Source organism: Ambystoma mexicanum, chromosome 5q (genome assembly GCF_040938575.1).
Source record: "Ambystoma mexicanum isolate Mex_15411 chromosome 5q, UKY_AmexF1_1, whole genome shotgun sequence".
Taxonomy (NCBI): Eukaryota; Metazoa; Chordata; class Amphibia; order Caudata; family Ambystomatidae; genus Ambystoma; species Ambystoma mexicanum.
Genome location: NC_090933.1, coordinates 607,010,671 through 607,016,197, shown reverse-complemented (window position 1 = coordinate 607,016,197; position 5,527 = coordinate 607,010,671).

The following is a 5,527-nucleotide window of genomic DNA, read 5'->3' as shown; positions in this document are numbered from 1 at the left end:
CCCCGTGTGTCTCTCTCCTTCCCCCCACCCCCTGCTCATGCCCCGTGTGTCTCTCTCCTTCCCCCCACCCCCGCTCATGCCCCGTGTGTCTCTCTCCTCCCCCCAACCACCCGCTCATGCCTGTGTCTCTCCCCCTCCCTCCCACCCCCCGCTCCTGTCTCGTGTGCCTCTTCCCTCCCCCCCACCCCCCGCTCATGCCCCGTGTGTCTCTTGTGTCTGTGCCCTCCCCCCACCCCCCGCTCATGCCCCGTGTCTCTCTCCCTCCCTCCCGCCCACCCCCCGCTCATGCCCCGTGTGTCTCTCTCCCTCCCCCCCACCCCCCACTCATGCCCCGTGTCTCTCTCCTGTTGCCCCCCCACCCCCTGCTCATGCCCCGTGTCTGTCTCCTGTACCCCCCAGCCCCTGATCATGCCCCGTGTCTCTCCCCTGTTGCCCCCCACCCCCCCGCTCATGCCCGTGTCTGTCTTCTGTTCCCCCACCCCCCGCTCATGCCCCGTGTGTCTCTCTCTCTCCCCCCCACCCCCTGCTCATGCCCCGTGTGTCTCTCTCCTTCCCCCCACCCCCCGCTCATGCCCCGTGTGTCTCTCTCCTCCCCCCACCTCCCGCTCATGCCCCGTGTGTCTCTCTCCTCCCCCCCACCCCCCGCTCATGCCCCGTGTGTCTCTCCAACCCGCCCTGACACCCCCCGCTCATGTCCCGTGTGTCTCTTTCCACCCCCCCACCCCCCACTCATGTCCCGTGTGTCTCTCTCCTTCCCCCCACCTCCCGCTCATGCCCCGTGTGTCTCTCTCCCTCCCCCCACCCCCCGCTCATGCCCCGTGTGTCTCTCTCCCTCCCCCCCACCCCCCGCTCATGCCCCGTGTGTCTCTCTCCCTCCCCCCACCCCCCGCTCATGCCCCGTGTGTCTTTCTCCCTCCCCCCACCCCCCCGCTCATGCCCCATGTGTCTCTCTCCTTCCCCCCACCCCCCGCTCATGCCCCGTGTGTCTCTCTCCTACCCCCTACCCCCCGCTCATGCCCCGTGTGTCTCTCCAACCCTCCCTGACACCCCCCGCTCATGTCCCGTGTGTCTCTTCCCACCCCCCCACCCCCCGCTCATGTCCCGTGTGTCTCTTCCCACCCCCCCACCCCCCGCTCATGTCCCGTGTGTCTCTTGTGTCTCTTCCCTCCCCCCACCCCCGCTCATGCCCCGTGTCTCTCTCCCTCCCCCCCACCCCCCGCTCATGCCCCGTGTGTCTCTCTCCCTCCCCCCACCCCCCGCTCATGCCCCGTGTGTCTTTCTCCCTCCCCCCACCCCCCCGCTCATGCCCCGTGTGTCTCTCTCCTTCCCCCCACCCCCGCTCATTCCCCGTGTGTCTCTCTCCTTCCCCCCACCCCCCGCTCATGCCCCGTGTGTCTCTCTCCTACCCCCTACCCCCCGCTCATGCCCCGTGTGTCTCTCTCACCCCCACCCCCCGCTCCTGCCCCGTGTGTCTCTTCCCTCCCCCCACCCCCTGCTCCTGCCCTGTGTGTCTCTTGTGTCTCTTCCCTCCCCCACCCCACGCTCATGCCCCGTGTCTCTCTCCCTCCCTCCCACCCCACGCTCATGCCCCGTGTGTCTCTCTCCCTCCTCCCACCCCCCACTCATGCCCCGTGTCTCACTCCTGTTGCCCCCACCCCCTGCTCATGCCCCGTGTCTGTCTCCTGTACCCCCCAGGCCCCCGCTCATGCCCCGTGTCTGTCTCCTGTACCCCCCAGGCCCCTGCTCATGCCCCGTGTCTCTCTCCTGTTGCCCCCCGCTCATGCCCCGTGTCTGTCTTCTGTTCCCCCACCCCCCGCTCATGCCCCGTGTCTGTCTCCTGTTCGCCCCACACCCCGCTCATGTCCCGTGTCTGTCTCCTGTACCCCCCACCCCCTGCTCATGCCCCGTGTCTGTCTCCTGTTGCCCCCACACCCCGCTCATGCCCCGTGTCTGTCTCCTGTTCTCCCCAACCGCCGCTGCTCATGCCCCGTATCTGTCTCCTGTTCCCCCCCCGCTCATGCCCCGTGTCTGTCTCCTGTTCTCCCCACCCCCGCTCATGCCCCGTGTCTGTCTCCTGTTCTCCCCACCCCCTGCTCATGCCCCGTGTCTCTCTCCTGTTGGACCCACCCCCCGCTCATGCCCCGTGTCTCTTTGTTGTTCCCCCCCCGCTCATGCCCTGTGTCTGTCTCCTGTTCCCCCCACCCCCGCTCATGCCCCGTGTCTGTCTCCTGTACCCCCCACCTCCCGCTCATGCGCCGTGTCTCTCTCCTGGTTCCCCCCACCACCGCTCATGCCTCGTGTCTTCCTCTTGTCCCCCCTCCTATGATGCCCTTTGTTGACTCTTGTTCCCCCCACTCATGCCCCGTGTCTTCCTCCTGTCCCCCCACTCCTCGCTGATGCCCTGTGCCTTCCTCCTGTTCCCTCCCACCCCCTGCTCATGCCCCGTGTCTTCCTCTTGTCCCCCCCTCCTATGATGCCCCTTATTGACCTCTTGTTCCACCCACCCCTCGGTCATGCCCCCGGGTCTCCCTTCTCCCCCCCCCACCCCCTGCTCATGCCCCGTGTCTGCACTGTTGGAGCAGGGCAGACACGGGGCATGAGCAGGGGAGGGGGCCCCACCTTGCCCTACCCCCGCTCATGACCTGTGTCTCTCCTGTTCACCCCCACCCCCGCTCATGCTCCGTGTCGGTCTCCCTCCTTTTCCCCCCCTCATGGCCTGTGTCTCCCCTGTTCACCCCCACCCCCGTTCATGCCCCGTGTGTCTCTCTCCCACCCCCAGCTCATGCCGCGTGTGTCTCTCTCCCTCCCCCCACCCCCGCTCATGCCCCGTGTGTCTCTCTCCCTCCCCCCACCCCCGCTCATGCCCCGTGTGTCTCTCTCCCTCCCCCCACCCCCCGCTAATGCCCCGTGTGTCTCTCTCCCTCCCCCCACCCCCCGCTCATGCCGTGTGTCTCCCTACTGTTCCCCCCACCCCCCGTTCATGCCCCGTGTGTCTCTCCCCCCCACCCCCCACTCATGACCTGTCTCCCCTGTTACCCCCACCCCCGCTCATGCCCCGTGTGTCTCTCTTCCTCCCCCCACCCCCCGCTCATGCCCCGTGTGTCTCTCTCCCTCCCCCCACCCCCTGCTCATGCCCCGTGTGTCTCGTTCCCTCCCCCCGCTCATGCCCTGTGTCTCCCTACTGTTCCCCCCAACCCCCCGTTCATGCCCCGTGTGTCTCTCCCCTCCCCCCCAGCTCATGACCTGTCTCCCCTGTTACCCCCACCCCCCGCTCATGCCCCGTGTGTCTCTCCCCTTCCCCCACCCCCTGCTCATGCCCTGTGTCTCTCTCCCTCCCCCTCACCCCCGCTCATGCCCCGTGTCTGTCTCCTGTTGCCCCCCACCCCCCGCTCATGCCCCGTGTCTGTCTCCTGTTGCCCCCCACCCCCCGCTCATGCTCCGTGTCTGTCTCCTGTTCCCCCGCTCATGCCTCGTGTCTGTCTCCTGTTCTCCCCACCCCCCAGCTCATGCCCTGTATTTGTCTCCTCTTCCCCCCACCCCCCGCTCATGCCCCGTGTCTGTCTCCTGTTGCCCCCCACCCCCTGCTCATGCCCCGTGTCTGTCTCCTGTTGCCCCCCACCCCCCGCTCATGCTCCGTGTCTGTCTCCTGTTCCCCCCACCCGCTCATGCCCCGTGTCTGTCTCCTGTTCCCCCCACCCGCTCATGCCCCATGTATGTCTACTTTTCCCCCCACCCGCTCATGCCCCGTGTCTGTCTCCTGTTCCCCCCACGCGCTCATGCCCCGTGTCTGTCTCCTGTTCCCCCCACCCACTCATGCCCCGTGTCTCTCTCTTGTTGCCCCCCACCCCCCTGCTCATGCCCCGTGTCTGTCTCCTGTCCCCCCACCCCCCACTCATGCCCATGTCTCTCTCCTGTTCCCCCCACCCCCTGCTCATGCCCCGTGTCTGTCTCCTGTTGCCCCCCACCCCCCGCTCATGCCCCGTGTCTGTCTCCTATTGACCCCCACCCCCGGCCATGCCCCGTGTCTGTCTCCTGTTCCCCCCGCCCCTGTGTCTCTCTCCTGTTGGCCCCACCCCCTGCTCATGCCCCGTGTCTGTCTCCTGTTGGCCCCACCCCCCGCTCATGCCCCGTGTCTGTCTCCTGTTGCCCCCCACCCCCGGCTCATGCCCCGCGTCTCTCTCCTGTTACCCCCCACCACTGCTCATGCACCGTGTCTTCCTCTTGTCCCCCCTCCTATGATGCCCCTTGTTGACCTCTTGTTCCCCCACCCCCCACTCATGCCCCGTGTCTTCCTCCTGTCCCCCCACTCCTCGCTGATGCCCTGTGTCTTCCTCCTGTTCCCTCCCACCCCCTGCTTATGCCATGTGTCTTCCTCTTGTCCCCCCTCCTATGATGCCCCTTGTTGACCTCTTGTTCCACCCACCCCCCGCTCATGCCCCGTGTCTCCCTTTCTCCCCCCTACCCCCGCTCATGCCCCGTGTCTGTCTCCTGTTCCCCCCACCCGCTCATGCCCCGTGTCTGTCTTCTGTTCCCCCCCCACCCGCTCATGCCCCATGTCTCTCTCTTGTTGCCCCCCACTCCCCCGCTCATGCCCCGTGTCTGTCTCCTGTTGCCCCCCACCTCCCCGCTCATGCCCCGTGTCTGTCTCCTGTTCTCCCCACCCCCGCTCATGCCCTGTGTCTGTTTTACCCCCACGCCCCGCTCATGCCCCGTGTCTGTCTCCTGTTGCCCCCCGCCCCCCGCTCATGCCCCGTGTCTGTCTCCTACTCTCCCCACCCCCGCTCATGCCCCGTTTCTGTCTCCTGTTCCCCCCAACCCCTGCTCATGCCCCGTGTCTGTCTCCTGTTGCCCCCCGCTCATGCCCCGTGTCTGTCTCCTGTTGCCCCCCGCTCATGCCCCGTGTCTGTCTCCTGTTGCCCCCCGCTCATGCCCCGTGTCTGTCTCTGTTGTTCCCCCCACCCCCGCTCATGCCCCGTGTCTGTCTCCTGATCCCCCCACCCCCGCGTCTCTCTCCTGTTGCCCCCCACCCCCCTGCTCATGCCCCGTGTCTGTCTCCTGTACCCCCCCACCCCCCGCTCATGCCCTGTGTCTCTCTCCTGTTGCCCCCCGCTCATGCCCCATGTCTGTCTCTTGTTCCCCCACCCGCTCATGCCCTGTGTCTCTATCATGTTGCCCCCCACCCCCTGCTCATGCCCCGTGTCTGTCTCCTGTACCCCCCGCTCATGCCCCGTGTCTCTCCTGTTGCCCCCACCCCCGCTCATGCCCCGTGTCTGTCTTCTGTTCCCCCACCCCCCGCTCATGCCCCGTGTATGTCTCCTGTTGACCCTCACACATGCCCCGTGTCTGTCTCCTGTACGCCCCTCACCTCCCGCTCATGCCCCGTGTCTCTCTCCTGTTGCCCCCCACCCCCCGCTCATGCCCCGTGTCTGTCTCCTGTCGCCCCCAGCCCCCCTGCTCATGCCCCGTGTCTGTCTCTTGTTCTCCCCACCCCCCGTTCATGCCCCGTGTCTGTCTCCTGTTCCCGCCA